This window comes from Tamandua tetradactyla, chromosome 7 (genome assembly GCF_023851605.1).
Source record: "Tamandua tetradactyla isolate mTamTet1 chromosome 7, mTamTet1.pri, whole genome shotgun sequence".
In the NCBI taxonomy this organism is placed as follows: Eukaryota; Metazoa; Chordata; class Mammalia; order Pilosa; family Myrmecophagidae; genus Tamandua; species Tamandua tetradactyla.
In genome coordinates this window covers 63,445,554-63,462,761 of record NC_135333.1, presented here as the reverse complement: position 1 = coordinate 63,462,761, position 17,208 = coordinate 63,445,554, and the positions used below count along the sequence as shown (strand labels likewise).

The 17,208-nt window shown below is 37.9% G+C and overlaps 1 protein-coding gene across 17 annotated transcripts in view; it reads left to right on the top strand.

Moving 5' to 3' along the window:
• Window positions 1-435: 435 nt before the first annotated feature.
• ERC1 (ELKS/RAB6-interacting/CAST family member 1) overlaps window positions 436-17,208 on the top strand; it is a 755,438-nt gene continuing 738,665 nt past the window's right edge. For 16 of the 17 annotated variants that reach the window (XR_013179465.1, XM_077169625.1, XM_077169623.1 and 13 more), the window contains exon 1: window positions 436-541. The gene's annotated coding sequence lies outside the window, so the exon portion shown is untranslated. Of the gene's footprint in view, window positions 542-579; window positions 701-17,208 lie in introns of those variants that run through there. The other variant, XM_077169617.1, reaches the window with a different exon arrangement.

Sequence of the window (17,208 nt, the reverse complement as noted above, 5' to 3'; positions counted from 1 at the left end):
CTCCGCAGAGGAGGGGGTGGGGCGACTAAGGTTTGGGAAAGAGACTCTAATTCTCTGGCTTCCAAGCGATCCACTTCCTACGGCAAGCAGAAGGAGACAAACGCCGCCTCCCCTCACTCCCACCTACCGCCTCTTCCTGGTGCTCGGCCTCGGAAGCCGTGTGTAGGGTGTGTGTGTACGTGTGTATGCTCCGCGCCCGTTATTCTGCCTCGGCGCCCAGTCCCGCCATAGCCCTGAGTCACCTCGGCTTCCTCTTCCCTGACCCACCTTCCCCTAGAAGGCGCTGAAGGCCTGCAGGACGCGGGACCCGCTCTCCGAAGGCAGAGAGGGTAGACCCAGGGGGAGGAGGCGCTCCTGGAGCCCAGCTGCCCGGGGGGTTGGGGGCGGGGCTAGGTGTCTCGCGAAGGGGGCGGGGCGCGTGACGTCGGCGGGCGCCTGGGCCGTGCCGTGGCTGTGGTGGTGGCGGCGGCGGCGACGGCGGTGGCAGTGGTGGCGGCGGCGGTGTCGGAGCCTGGGTGGCAGCGGAGCAGCTCATAGGAGGGTGAGACGGCCGCGGTAGTGGCAGCTCGGAAGTCAGGAGGGACCTAGAGCTTCCCGTCTGTCGCTTGTTCTGAGGCTTTTGCCTTTTCCTACCCGGCTTCTTCCTCCCGGCCCTGGCTAGGGCAGGGCTGAGCGCCCTCGGGGAGGGGCGGAGCTGTAGGTGAGGCTTCTGGACCCCTTCCCCCTCCTTTTCCCACCGGGGGGATGGGGAAGGCTGGGGACTGACAGACCCCACCCTAACCCACCTTAGCCCACCGGCGGGCTCCGCCCGGCTGAGCTCCGGGATTGGGCGGGAGCTGAGGCGATAATATGGAGAACCCGGGCCAAAGGTGGGAAATGGGGGCTTTAGGCACTTGGAGAACCGAGGGTGGAGGGTTAATGAGGCGTGTTGTTGAGGGCGAGGTTGTGGGGAGACGGAGAAATTGGTGAGCCACGAGATTGGGGTGCGGTCAGAGTAGATCTGGGTCTAGGTGACCGATATAAAATACTGGAGAAGGTGAGGATTCTTTTTGAGTGTGTATGTATGTTTAAATGGTGAGATAGGAGATGAAGGTTGTATTTCAACAGAAAGATTAACTGTGCATGTTGCCTCTGAGGCAGTTGGAGAAGCTATGGCACATGATCTCACATTTCTCCTTTAGGGTTTTGGTTATTTTTCTTTTTTTTCTCCTTGTGGAATGGGGGTTGAAGAGGTAGGGTCCGGGAGGGAAGAGAATCCCTTTGCTTTGGCTTGGGGTGGGTAACTAGTGGGTGTGGGTAGAGCTGAAGTTTTATACCCAAAAAAGAGTGAGATCTTGGGTTAAACAACTTCACTCTGGCAGCAACCATTAGGGAATAGGTCGCATTACGCTTAGATCCTTAAAGGGATTGTCATCCATTCTTTTTTCTGTACCTAAAGATCTCTTTATACTACGTTATTTGTAAGCTTTTACCTGGTCCCTTAAGAGAAGGCCTTAGGATCAGGTAGTTGCATTGGAAGACACATTTTTGAGTAATAGTTGCAGGTGGTTTTGGTTGAGTGTACTGAGTGAATAAAATGAACAAATGAACGGTTCATTTTCAAAATGAATAATTTGAAAAATTCTTAAATTTTTAAAGCTCAGCTGTCTTTTACAGCTCCTTTTTTTAGTAGACTTTGACATTTTGTGTTCAACACCAATTAATGGAGACTTTTTATTTCTCAATTGCATGTGTGTATATCGTCTTCATTATGCACTTTAAAAATGAAATGGAATTTTTTTTTTAGGTAGGCCCCTGAGTTTCTTAGAAATGTCCTTGGAGCCATGTGCTTTTAAAATGCTCTTTAATAACATTCTGGGATATTGTCACCTTCATGAATAGATATTACTAAGAGTAAACAGTGTTGTTCACATCCATGTTTCACAATTTACTCGACATAGTAAAACAGAATCTTCTTTTCTGGATTCTTGCTCCTTATTCGGTTCAAGTACTTGCTGACCTTATTTGCTAGTTTTGTATCACCTGAACTATTTCTTGCTCACAAAAAAGATCCTGTGATAGACATGTATTGTGTGGAAGCAGGCATAACTCTCATTAATTCATTTATGGAGGAAGAGAAACTGTCATGAAAGAATTTAGCAATGACTTTATCAAGCCTTAACCAGTTTATTTGGGAAAGTAGCCAGAGAAGTGCTGTCCTGTAACCCAAGAGAGAAATATACAGAGTTTCAATAGTTGCAGATCTTTGCTTTTTCTAAGTGCCTGCTAATGAGCAGAACACGGATATCTTCTAGCAAATACTTCTGCTTGTGAAGACTTATGGGAAACACATAAGAGCATATACGATATAATAGCTATTTAGTGAGAAAGGGTGTGGTCCAATGTATACTTATAAATAAGAGATTTAAATAGCTATATTCAGAGAGATCAAATTAATACACTGAATAGTTTTGATTTTGGATTACTTAGAAAAATTAAAATTCACATACAGTTTTGGCCTTTGAATTATACTTTAATTTAATTGGGTATGTGTGAGGGCAAATGGGAACTAAGATACCAGGTAAAACTTTTGGGTGTGTACTGCTAAAATAACATTTGAATGTCTGACAGTGGGATGTGAGTCTTCCCTTGTGGGAATGAGATCATGAGATTTGGGGGAAAGTCTAAGGTGAAATTGACCTATTTCTGTTTCACATTCCTTGTGCCTGAAAAAAAGACTACATTTTATTTTTTAAGAAAGTGTCACTTGCTAGTCATTACTGTCATCCTTGGGTCTCCGAGTCTGCTGAGATGTTCTGTATTCTTCATTACTAAAGTCATATAAATATGTCAGTCTGTTAATTCAGCATTAATACTGGCCACCTCAAAAGTTAAGATTCTCATAGCAATAGCCGCTCATTTTCTATATCACATTTATGCTTTTAGAAGTAGTGTAAGAGCACTTTATTGTGTGTTTTACACATTGTATTGGAAACCTTGATTATCAGAACAAGATCAGGGAATGAGGCATTTTGGTTAATCAAATTATCAATACATTGATTATCAACTTTGAGGGAAATTAATGAAATAAAATACATACTTGACACAAAAATGGGGAGCACATCTGAGGAGAGATATAAGTTAAGGGAGATGTCTAGGATGAAGTGAAAAATTTGGTTGTCAACTTATAGATGGTATTTAAAGTTATGAGATGGATCGATAGCCAGGGAGTAAATTTAGCTGGAGAAAAGATCCCAATATCTGAGCCTTGGGCACTTATCCATTCAATTATTCATTCAATAGCTATATTGAGCATGATTCTAGCTACTTTTTTAGGTATTGGGGATTCAGCATTGAACAGAACTGACAAAAGTTCATACCATCTTGAAACTAACTTTGTTGATACATTCCACCGAAGGAGATTTAAGAGTCCTTTCAGTTAAGAGGAAAAGTAGGGGAGTGTGATGTATTGGGAGTGAAGAAAAGGAAGATTTCAAGGAGGAGGGAATGATGTACTGTTTTTGTTTAAATATGTGTCTGATTAGAATGTTTAATAATAGAGAAGTGACTGCTTTTTAGTGTGAGATAAATGAGACAATTGTAAGAATCTTTGAATTTTTTATTTCCCTGGATTTTAAAAATTATTTTATTCTTTAATCTTTTTAGAACAAAATAGGCAGCCTGGGAGTATGTAATTGTGCTAAACAGAGGTATGTGTACTTACTTTTAAAAAACAGGTGATACATGTATCAAATCAAAAGGTATAAAAGAGTATATGGGGAAAAGTAACTCTCGTGTCTCATCCAGGTCTTCTTTCTGGAGGCAATCTGTTTCTAGTTTCTTGTTTTTCCTACTGGTGAAATTCTGTGCATATATAAACAATAATATGGCTGTATAACTTGGTGTTCTAGTTTGCTAGCTGCTGGAATGCAATATACCAGAAACAGAATAGCTTTTAACAACGGGAATTTAATAAGTTGCTAGATTCTAAGCAACAATTCTAAGACTAAGAAAATGTCCCAACTGAACAAGTCTATGGAAAGGTCCAATCAAAGGCATCCAGGGAATGATACCTTGGTTCAGGACAGCCGATGAAGTTCAGGGTTTCTCTCTCAAGTGAGAAGGCACATGGCAAGCACAATCAGGGCTTCTCTGTCAGCTGGAAGGGCACATGGTGAACACAGTGTCATCTGCTAGCTTTCTCTCCTGGCTTCCTGTTTCATGAAGCTCCCTGAGAGGCGTTTTCCTTCTTCATCTCCAAAGGTCACTGGCTTGGGGATTCTCTGCTTCTTGTACTGTAGTGTTCTCTGCTCTCTCTGAATCTCTCATTCTCCAAAATGTTTCTTCTTTTATAGGACTCCAGAAACTTATCAAGACCCACCCAAGTAGGTGGAGACATGCCTCCACCTAATCCAGTTTAACAACCACACTTGATTAAATCACATCTCCAGGGAGATGATCTGATTACAGTTTCAAACATACAGTATTGAATAGGGATTATTCTACCTTTATGAAATGCAATTTTGATTAAAACATGTCTTTTCTAGGGGACATACATCCTCTCAGACCAGCACACTTGGGCATATTATTTTATTGTCTAAAATTTTAATTTTCTCACCTATAAAGTGAGAATTGTGAGGAATAAATGAGATAATAAACATAAAGCTTCTAACAAAGTGCTTGGGACATAATAAGTATCAATAAAAGTCAACTTCTCTGATGGTGAGAATGATGATGGTAATAATGTTGGTATTTATAGTAATGATGATGATGGTGCCTGACTAACAAAATTCCTTAGGGTATTGTGGAACCTCAGAGAGTTCTCAGGAAACTGGAGAATGGCACATGTTGTTTTAACCTTTTTTCTGTGAGCAAGGAAATAGATACCAAAAACTGAAGACTAGTACTATTCAGTGGAACCTTGTGTGATGATGGAAATGTTCTGTATCTTTACTGTTCAGTACAGTGGCCACCAGTTGTATATGACTGTTAAACACTTGAAATGTGGCTGGTGTGACCGAGAAACTGAATTGTTAATTTTATTAAAATGAATTTAAATAGCCAGTTGTAACTAATAGCTACTCTGTTGGGCAACACAGTTACACAATTAAGGACTGATAACTCTTATATTGAACCTTGGCAGTGTTTTAGAATAGATTATTAAAAAGTTAGTTTTAGAGGCCTTGTCAAGGGAGGTACTGATCACCAGGATACAGCATGAATTTACTAAATCACATCAGATGATAATTCTAGTTTCATAAAATCGCCATGGTTTCTAGACTGATAATTATAGGAAATGCAGTAGTTTTAATGTATCTAGGCTTCGGATACGTGTTTTGTGGAAAGCATGAAAATGTGTGTCCTAGTTTTCATGAGAACTAAGATCATATCTGTCATATGTCTTTACTGAGCAAATAATAGGTACTAACTATCGAGGAACAAATGGATAATAGTACAATTAAGTGAATTCATAAGTAGTTCACTGGCTCTACCCAGGGGATGAAGAATTGCTTATTGGAGATGATAGGTTTGAGGAACTAGTGTTAGATGATTCATCTGTGTACACATTGAAATGACCCCTGATGGTGGCAGACCTGTGGGGTAGAAGGTGGTGGCAACCCTGAACTAGCTGATAGCATATCTGCACTGAGTGGGGGGGGGTATATAGGTGGTAATTAGCTGATGACAAAGAGGTGTTAGAATGCTGTGTTGTTGAATAGCATGGCAATCATAATAACAGGATTTTATATGAGGGTTCAGAAATAATGGTCTGGAAGGGGCTTTGGAAGAAAAGAGGGTACCATTCTCATTTCCCAATATGGTGTACCGAGTGTGAGAAACTGAACTGCTTCCACTTGGAAGAGTTGTAAGGAAGGTGTCCTGACAGGAAAGTCAATTTTCATTTAAGACAGATAGTGAAAAGGTTTCTTGAAGAAGCTGAGGGCTTTTACAGGAGTGTGTTGATAGTGTGGTGAAGTTCCACAAGAGTTTATTTTTTCCATCCTGTTGGCTTCTTATTATCATTATTATAAATAGGCTTGAGTCTTTCTCATGTTAATGCAAAACTCTGGTCCACCAGCATCCTCTCCTTATTGCTGTAAGTTTCTCTCCCTTTACAGCCGAACCATTTGAGAGTCGTTTATATTTGCTATGCTCCATTTCTTCACCTGCGATTTTTTCTCAACTTGTTTCTGTCTCTACTTTTTCACTGAAATTGCGTTGCTGGGATTACTAATATCTCTAAAGACAGAGTGGGTCACGAATCTCGGTATGGTGCCTCTGACTCAGGCCTCAGTCAAGGCTGTGGCTGCAGTCATTTCAAAGCTGGGGAGGATCCACTTCCAAGCTCATTCATGTATTGAAAGGCTGTTGGCTGTTGATTGGTGTCTCTTGCCACTGGGTCTCCAGGACTAGTCACAACATAGCACCTTGCTTCCCCTAGGTTGAGGGTTCTGTCAGGGAGAAGGGAAGGGGTATTAGCCAGTCTTTTTGTAACCTGATCTCATAAATGACATTCTCTCATTTTGCTATATTTCCTTTATTAGAAGAGAGTCACTAGGTCCAACACACTCAAGGGGAGGGGGTTCCACAAGGGCCTGAATACCAGGAGACAGAGATCTTTCAGAACTATTTTCAAGGCTGCCTGACACAGTAACATTTGATATAGTTTATTTCTCCTTTCTTTGTAAAGATCTCTCTTTTCTTGGGATCTCCAGATCATTCCCTTCTGTTTTTCCTCCTGGTTCTCTGACCTTTCATTCTCAGTGTCCTTTGTTGAATACTTCTCTGCCCAGTCATTGAATTTGTCTGGGCAATCTCATTCTCTCCTATTTCATTTTTCATCTGTATGCTGACGATTCTTTTTTCTGTCTTCAGCTTACTCTTTCCCAAGTCTAAGGGCCAGTATATCTAATTTGCTACTCAGTATTCCCATTTAGATCCCCCTTAAGTCAGCACAAACAAAACTGAATGCCTGATTTCTGCTCCTCTGGTATTACTTAATTCATGAAATGATACCACCAGTTGTTCAAACCAGAAATATGTGTGTTGTTTTTGATTCCTCCCTTTTCTCAACCTTCCATTTAACTATTTTCTCTTGATTTTGTAAAAGTCATTGCCATCCAATGATGGTGTGAATTTTTTTTTGTATGCTGTATGGTGTGGGTCACATTTCATTCTTTTTCCATGTGAGTATCCAGTTATCGCAGCACCATTTGTTGAATATTTTGTTTGTTTTTTTCTTTGTCACCCCCCTGCCCCTCCTCTCCCCCTCCCTCCCCAAGTACATGGGGCGGGAATCAAACCCAGGTCTCCTACATGGGGGGTGAGAATTCTACCACTGAACTAGCTACTTGTATCCCTGTGTGAATGTGTTTTGAGGTAGAGCATCTCCTGTCAGGGATCCAAGCATTGAATGAGTATATGCTAAGCAATTTTTAAGGTTCCTTCCAGTCTTTGAGATATTATATGGGTAGCTGTTGAAGATTTTTTTGATTAGGAGACTGATATGATCACATCTATGCTTTAAAAGGGTAAGAACTTTCAATTCTAATGATTTACCCAAGAATGAAACGAAACCCTGTATTTCTTTTTACTTTATTATAGTGTGTTATGTGATGAATAAACAATGATTTTCATCTGGAAGCCTCTTTACGTATATAGTATTTTCATTTTTTGTCTTCTTGTTATTTTTTTCTTGGAAACACTTTTGTGCAGAAAGAATATAGCTGATGAAAAAATAATTTGTCTAAGCTTCAGTTAAGCATTTCTGAAACTGTAAAATTTTTCAAGAAATAAAAGTACAGACCTTAAACATAATTTTATTGTGGGAATGTAACTTTATCTATTGGAGGAATTAATTTCTTCTTGAGGTCCTTTTTATTGTGAAATTTATTGTGTTTTATATCTAGAACATATATGAAACAAATGTACAGCTTAAATTATAATAAAAAATAAATACTTGTATAACCATTGCTTAGGTCAGAAACTGGGACCTTCTTGGAATACCTTGCCACTTTTCCAGAAGCTTTCTTTTGTCCTTTTCCAGCCATAACCATACCTTGCCCTGTATAGGAAGGTAATCACTGTCTTGACTTATGGGAACCACCTTTTTGTTTTTCTTTATATAAAACTGTAGTTTAATTTTGCTTGTTTTTCAAGTTTTTATATATGGGATCATTTTTAAAAAATGTCTTCATAAACTTTATTTTGGACATGTAGCATGTTTTAATAAATCAGTTTTACAGATGTTACTTTTTGTAACATAAAAGAAATACAATATATTTTTTCATAAATTCTCATTGTAAAGTCATTTTCAAATAAATGTAAGTAGCAAGGTGGTGCAGTATATTTTCACAGACTGGTCAGTGTAATTCTAATGGTTATAATTAATGTATTCAAGGAAGCCTGAAAATTAAGCTTTATATAAGACCACTAAATTTACTTTCATTTGTTAGAAAAAAAAATCCCAAGGAAAATAATTTTAATGTTCAAATGATGAAGTTTACATGCAAAGACAACTTTAAATCCTACTCTGTCCCAAGAATTTCAGTTAAGTACATATGACAATTTTGAAAAAAACAAAACAAAAAATAAAAAACAGCAGTATGCCTTTAAAAATTGCCAAATAGAATAAATAAAACAAAATACTACAGCTTGTCACATTATCATGAATACTGGCACTGTTAGATTTCATATTTAGATAATTTAGCTTCTATTCATGAAAATCCCAATAACATTTAATGGTTTGGATCAGTCCATTTTTCTTCAACAAGAGGAATCCTAACTTCTAGATTTTAAAAAGTACACCCTTTCATTTGTTTTAGTACAAGCAATACACAGTATATTTCTTTATATCGGTGGCAACCAGTTAAAAGTCATGTTAAGATACTTTTCAAAAAGTTGGGGTGGTGCAATGGTGACTCAGTGGCAGAATTCTCGCCTGCCATGTTGGAGACCTGGGTTCAATTCCCAGAGCCTGCTTGATGCCAAAAAAAAAAAAAAAAAAGATACTTTTCAAAAAGTAACAAGTTTTGTGAACATTGTTGGTGAAAAAAAATCCCGTACACATAATACTGACCAAATCTGTCTAGTACACCTGCAAATGCCTCATCACTTTGATTTCACAAAAACTTATTCTAAAGAGTTCAATGAATTAATACACACCATGTGGATAATGTGGGGTAAAAAAACCCATGGCTCTGATATAAATAAAAAATTCTGGATAAAGGCTTTCAGACACTGACAGTACTTATACATCAGCTAGACTACAAATGAAGGGTAGTGACTTACATCAAAGGCACAGGATAGCAGCTGATTTTGAGATCACACACCTTGTACATTCTCCTCAGAAAACAAAGGCATTTATAAAAAAACTGAACTAAGCATTGAAAGATATGGAGAGTTCTCTGTATCACCAGCAGTATATTGTTCTTGAATACTTCAAAAGTAAAATTTCAGAAAGAGAACTGAGGACAAGGACTCTACCTAGGAGAAGGCATACAATAGGATCAAAGGACTCAGTCTGCCAGCTATTCTATTGTGGCATTAACTATAATGAACACTTCTGACAGGTTGGATATCTTATCAGTTCATGTTAACTGTAACAACAATGAAGTGAAGTAAGCAATTTGAGTAATAAAGACCAAGTGCACTCCTGGTCCTTAATGGAAGGAATTATCTAGTTCAATGTTCTCCAAGTAGGAGGCACTCAACAGATAGTAACTAATGGACCATCATACTGGAGAAACCCGCTGATTAGATAGAACACTTGCTGAGTGTACCCAATAAATGTTTAGGAACATGACTTAAATGTATAATAAGTCATGCTTATATACATTATACAGCATGACTTAAATAATTCATAAAGCTGTACTTCCCTAAAGAAAGTGTATAAACATCTGGCGAATGACCAGTTAATGGTAGAACGTTAAAAATGGGCCAAAAACCCAGAAAACATTTGGTTCTCCAGCACCCAAAGCTCCCAAAATACAATGTTAAACATCTAGAGGAATTTCAGTTGTCTGAAAATTTCATCCCTGAGTAGTTTAAATTTTCTCTCCTAATTTTTAAAAATTTTTTATTAATTAAAAAAAAATTACAAGAAAGAAACACACATTCCCAACACATACACTCAGCAATTCACAATATCATCACATAGTTGCATATTCATCATCGTGATCATTTCCCAGAACATTTGCATCAATTCAGAAAAAGAAATAAAAAGACAACCGAAAAATAAAACAAAAACAGAAAAAAAATATTTTACATACCATACCCCTTACCCCTCCCTTTCATTGATCACTAGCATTTCAAACTAAATGTTTTAACATTTCTTCCCCCTATTATTTGTTTTTATTCCATATGTTCTACTCATCTGTTGGCAAGGTAGATAAAAGGAGCATCAGACACAAGGTTTTCACAATCACACAGTCACATTGTGAATGCTATATCATTATACAATCATCATCAAGAAACATGGCTACTGGAACACAGCTCTACATTTTTGGGAAGTTCCCTCCAGCCTCTCCATTACATCTTGGTTTACAAGGTGATATCTACTTAATGTGTAAGAATAACCTCTTGACTCTGTTTGGAATTTCTCAGCCATTGACACTTTATCTCATTTCACTTTTTCCCGTTTTGATCGAGAAGATTTTCTCAATCCCTTGATGCTGGGTCTCAGCTCATTCTAGAGTTTTTCTCAATCCCTTGATGCTGAATCTCACCTCATTCTTGGATTTCTGTCCCACGTTGCCAGGAAGGTCCACACCCCTGGGAGTCATGTCCCACGTAGACAGGGGAAAGGTGGTGAGTTTGCTTGCTGTGTTGGCTGGAGAGAGAGGCCACATCTGAGCAACAAAAGAGGTTCTCTTGGGGGTGACTCTTAGGCCTAATTTTAAGTAGGCTTGACCTATCCCCTGTGGGGTTAAATTTCATATGAACAAACCCCAAGACTCGGGGCTCAGCCTACAGCTTTGGTTGCCCACACTGCTTGTGAGAATATCAAGAATTCAACTTGGGGAAGTTGAGTTTTCCCCCATTCTCACCATTCCCCGAAGGGAACTTTGCAAATACTTTTCCACTCATTGATCATATCACTCTGGGATTCATCAGGGCATCACCTGGACAAACCAACAAAGTCCTATACAAAGTTCCATGTACTTATGTTGTTCAACCAACTATCTACATAAGTTATATTAGGAGATGCACTAGTCAAAATATAAATTTGTACCAAATAAAGATTTTTTGCTTTAGTCCCACACATAAGTTGGAGTTTTAAAATATTAATTGCCATCTATCTTCAGCACACTGCAGTAATGACATTCTTTTGTTCTTCCTCATGCAAAAACATTTTTTAAATTGGTACATTTAGTCACTATCATTATACACTCTAGACATTCCTAGATTATACATCTCAATCTTTATCGTCTATCTTTCTTTGTGATTTAATTTATGCCTCAGCCCTCCTCTCTCTGTCATTCTCATATGCAGCTTCATTCAGTGTTTTAACATAATTGTATTACAGTTAGGTAATATTGTGCTGTCCATTTCTGAGTTTTTATATTCAGTCCTGTTGCACAATCTGTATCCCTTCAGCTCCAATTACCCAATATCTTACCCTATTTCTATCTCCTCTTGGTCTCTGTTACCAACAATATATTCCAAGTTTATTCACTAATGTCAGTTCATATCAGTGAGACCATACAGTATTTGTCCTTTTGTTTCTGGCTAATCGCACTCAGCATACTGTCCTTAAGGTCCATTCATGTTGTTACATACTTTATAACTTTATTCTGTCTTACAGCTGCATAATATTCCATCTTATGTAAATGCCACAGTTTAACCAACCATCTGTTGATGCACATTTTGCCTGCTTCCATCTCTTGGTAATTGTAAATAATGCTGCTATAAACATTGGTGTGTAAATGTCCATTTGTGTCCTTGCCCTCATGTCCTTTGAGCAGAGACAGCATATAGATGGGTCCTGTTTTTTAATCCATTCTGCCAGATTATGTCTTTATTGGAGAGTTTAATCCATTAACATTCAGTGTTATTACTGCATGGGTAGTACTTTCTTCTACTATTTTGCCTTCTGGATTTTATATGTCATATCTAATTTTCCTTCTTTTTACCTTTACTCATAGTCTTCCTTTCTACACTCTTCTCCACATCTTTCTCTTCTGTCCTCGTATCTGTCTGTAGCGCTCCCTTTAGTATTTCTTTCAGAGCTGGTCTCTTGGTCACAAATTCTCTCAGTGATTTTTTGTCTGAAAATGTTTTAATTTCTCCCTCATTTTTGAAGGACAATTTTGCTGGTTATAGAATTCTTGGTTGGCAGTTTTTCTCTTTTAATAATTTAAATATATCATCCCACTGTCTTCTTGCCTCATGGTTTCTGCTGAGAAATCTACACATCTGTGCATAGTCTTATTGGGCTTCCCTTGTATGTGATGGATTGCTTTTCTCTTGCTGTTTTCAAGATTCTCGCTTTCTCTTTGACCTCTGACATTCTGATTAGTAAATGTCTTGGAGTATGTCTATTTGGATCTATTCTCTTTGGGGTACACTGCACTTCTTGAATCTGTAATTTTAAGTCTTTCAAAAGAGTTGGGAAATTTTCAGTGATAATTTCCTCCATTAGTTTTTCTCCTCCTTTTCCCTTCTCTTCTCCTTCTGGGATATCCACAACATGTATATTTGTGCAGTTCATGTTGTCATTCAATTCCCTGAGTCCCTGCTCATATTTTTCCATTTTTTCCCTATATTTTCTTTTTCTTGTCAGATTTTACATGTTCCGTCCTCCAGTTCACTGATCCTATGTTCTGTCTCTTGAAATCTACCATTGTAGGTTTCCATTGTTTTTTTCATCTCTTCTGCTGTGTCTTTCATTCCCATAAGTTCTGTGATTTGTTTTTTCAGACTTTCGGTTTCTTCTTTTTGTTCATTCCTTGCCTTCTTTATATCCTCCCTCAATTCATTGATTTGGTTTTTGATGAGGTTTTCCATGTCTGTTCGTATAGTCTGAGTTAATTGCTTCAGCTCCTGTATGTTATTTGAATTTTTGGTTTGTTCCTTTGACTGGGCCATATTTTCAATTTTCCTAGTGTGATTTGTTATTTTTTGCTGGCATCTAGGCATTTAATTACCTTAATTAATTTGTTCTGGAGATTGCTTTCACTTCTTTTACCTATGGTTTTCTTGCTGGATGAATTTGTTGTCTATCTGTTTTTTGACATTCAGTTCAGCTTTATCTGGACCTCTAGCTTAAGTTTTGTTTAACAGAGGAGAATTTTTCAGGCCTTAGGAGGGTCTTCTTAGATATTATAGACCCCAACCGGATTTTCCCAGACCAAACTGGCCTCCTGTCAGGAGGAAAGAGTCACCTGCATCGGTTTTCCCTGAGGGTGAGACCCAGCAGGTTGAAAGACTTTCCTGTGAAGTCTCTGGACTCTGTTTTTCTTATCCTGCCCAGTATGTGGCGCTTGTCTGCCTGCAGATCCTACCAGTGTAAGATGATGCGGTACCTTTAGCTTTGCCAGACTCTCTCTGCTGGGGGCGTGGTGGAGACAGAGGAGAGGTTGTAGGCTGGTTTTAATGGCTTCAAATTACCAAGCCGTGATGTCTGAATTCCTTGAGGGAGGGATTCCACCTGAGTTGGGCTTCACCCCTCCCCTGGGGAAGGCACAGGCTCCAGACAATCCCCCAAAAGAGATCACTTCTGCCTATGCCTGGGGCAGTTGCAGCTAGAGATGTCCTGCCGCTATATCCAAAGGCAGTCAAGCCTTTGTAGAAACACAGCCACAAAAACCTCTGTTTCCTTCTTTTTTTTTTTTTTTCCCTTTTTCCGTCAGCCCTGCCCCTTGGCGCCAGGACAAAAATGAGCAACCTCCGCTTTCACCAGTTTTGCCTAATCTGGAGGCCTATTTTTAGTAGTCAGAGTTTGTTAATTAATTCCACAATTGGCATTTGATTAGTGCTCAGCCCCTGCTGCTGGTAAAGTTCCTTTCCTTTCCCCTCTGGAAAGCAGCCTGTGGGGGAGGGGCGCCGGCCACCGCTGCTTTAGTAACTCATGGTTCTATGGGGGCTCACAGCCGGTCCAGCTGGTCCAGACTGGGGTACGCTGTGTGTCTGGTCACTGACGTGGCACCAGGAGCTGTTCTGTACTGTTTCTGGTTATGTAGTAGTTGTTCTGGAGGATGAACTAAAATGCGCACATTGTTAAGCTGCCATCGTGACCTGGAAGTCTCTCCTAAGTTTTTAAAAGTTCAAGGAGTTTCTGCACTCAGGATTGCATTAAGTTTTTATCTTTCTTCAAAATAAAGTGTTGAATGATACAGAGGTAGCATAACTTACCAAATAAACTTAAAAGAAAAGCAAAGTTCAATCATCTCACTAGAACTATCACAAATATTTGAAATCTTATAATCCAGGCTTTCTTCTACCATGAGATCATTTTGTATGTATTCTTCTGTCTGTCTTCTTGGACTCACTACTATGTTTGTGAGCATTAGATTTGTTTTGTGTAGCTGTAGTTTGTTCATTTTCATTGAACAGTAGTATTCTATTGTATAGGTACAGCATAACTTCTCTGTTATACTATTCATGGATATTTAGGTTGTTCCTAATTTTAGGGTTTTATGAATTATACCACTATGACCATTTTTTTGGTTTTATTTTAATATATTATTATAAATATATTGCACTGACTATGGTTCATAATTTAATTCATTTTGAATTAAATTATTCTAAATTCTATTTTAAATAGAATTCTATTCTATTCTAAATTATTCTAACTTTTTCTTGAATAGTAAGTTTGATTATGTCTAATAATAGAAATAATACGAATAAAATTTCCCCATGCATTTGTACTAATAATTATACCTAACAAATACATTATACTTTGTAATTTATATACATTTCACATGCGTTATCTCAAACAAGTTTCTACTACAAATTTTTGTTTACTTTCATTCTTCAGTGTTTAAGACTGAATTTCCTCGGATAATTAGACTTAAAGATATAGTAAAACATTATTTATAATAGAAGAAATCACTAAAACACTGTATTAGCTAGGGATCTCTAGAGAAACAGAATCAGCAGGAAATATCCATAGATATAAAATTTATAAAAGTGTCTCATGTAACCGTGGGAATGTAGAATCCACAATCTGTAGGTCAGGCTGTGAAGCTGATGACTCCCATGAAAGGTCTGGATGAACTCCACAGGAGAGGCTCACTGGCCAAGGCAGGAAGAAAAATTGTCTCTTCCAAATCCTCCTTAAAAGCTTTCCAGTGATTAGATTAAGCATCACTCATTGCAGAAGACACTTCCCTTGGCTAATTACAAATGCATTCAGCTGTGGATGCAATTGATGTGATCATGATTTAATTCTATGAAATGTCCTCGTAGCAACAGGCAGGCCAGCACTTGCCCAGCCAGACAAACGGGTACCACCTGGCCAAGTTGACACATGAACCTGACTATGACAAACACTGTCAATGACAAATGAAGGGAAAATTGTTAAATTATGGTAGATTCATATGGTGACTTACTTAACACAACCATTAAAATCATGTTTTTTAAGAATGCTTAATGAAGTAGAGAAATCACAATGATTTGTAGCTATACAGTGTCTCCACTACGGGAGGAGACAAACAAACAAGGAGAAAGAAAAGATACAACATTAAATGCAATGAAATATTAGCAGTGGCCACTGACCGTTCTTATACTAGTCTTTTGGTGCATATGTGAATGCCTTTCTGATGTGTATCTAGCCAGGAGTTAAAGCACTGGATCATAGGGTGTGTGTATATGTGCAATTTAAGTAGATATTGCCAAATAAATTCCTGTATGATCGTATAAACTTAAATTACTAAAAGCAATGTTTGACAATTCCACCTTGCCAACTCTTGGTATTGTCACTGTTACTAATTTTAGCCATTCTGATGGATTGATAGTAGTATCTCATTATAGTTTAATTTGCAGTACTGATTGCTAATGAGGTTGAATACTTTTATGAGTATTGGTCATTTGGAAAGTCTTTTTTTGTGAAATGCTTATTCAAATATCTTGCTCAGTTTTCTTTTCTGTTGGATTGTCTTTAATTAATTTGTAAGAGTTCCTTATGTTTTGGATATGAATCCTTTGTTGGTTTTTTTATTGCAAATATCATCATTCCCCTCCCCCCCCCAACACACACACTGTGGTTTACCATTTTGTTTTCTTCATAGTGTCTTATGAGAACAGGAGATTTTATTTTTAACATAGTTCAGTTAATATTTTCCTTTATGGTTAGGGCTTTTTATGTCCTTTTAAAGAAATCTTTCCCAACTTCAAGATCATGAAGTTATTCTCTTTTATTATCTTCTGGAAGTGTTATTGCTGTACCTTTCTCATATAGAGCTGTAATCTACCTGTAATTGATTTTCATGTATGCTATTGGGTAGAATTGAGGTTCATTTGTTTCCATATGGTTAACTGCTTTTCTTTATACCATTTTTTGCTTTTCCTCACTGTTTTGTAATAAATTAAAACTATTTTGTTCCATTTCTCTATCTTGTTCCAGTATCAGACTATTTGAGGTATTGTAGCTTTATATTAAGTTTTAATTCCTGACATAGCAAGTGCTCCCACCTTGTTATTATTTTTCAAGATTGTCTTCTTACCATAAAGCATTAGCAGTCAAGGCTGTGTGGTATTGGAATAGGGGAAGATATAGATCAGTGAAACAGAATAGAGTCTAGAAACAAACCCACACATTTCTGGTTAATTGATTTTGACATATGTGCCAAAGTAATTCAGTGGTAGAACGCATAGTGTTTTCAACAAAAGGTGCTTGAACACTTGAATTATCTGCCTGTAAAAAATGCCCCTTATATCTTACCTAATAGGAGAAACATCATCACATAGGAAATTTGTCTTTGAGACCTTATGTAAGGAAAAGATTTCATAGGTGTGACACAAAAGCACAATAAATGCATAAAAGCAAAAAAAAGGTAAATTAGCCTTTATCAAAATTTAAAAGTTTTGCTCTTCAAAAGACACCAGTAAGATAATAATAATAATAATAAAAAGACTGTGGATTGGGAAAAAAACATTTGCAAATCATATATCTGATAAAGGATTTGTAAGCAGAATATATAAAGAACTCTTGCTACTGAGTAAAACAAAGAACCCAAGGGAAAAAATGGGCAAAAGATCTGAAATGAAATTTCATCAAATATGATA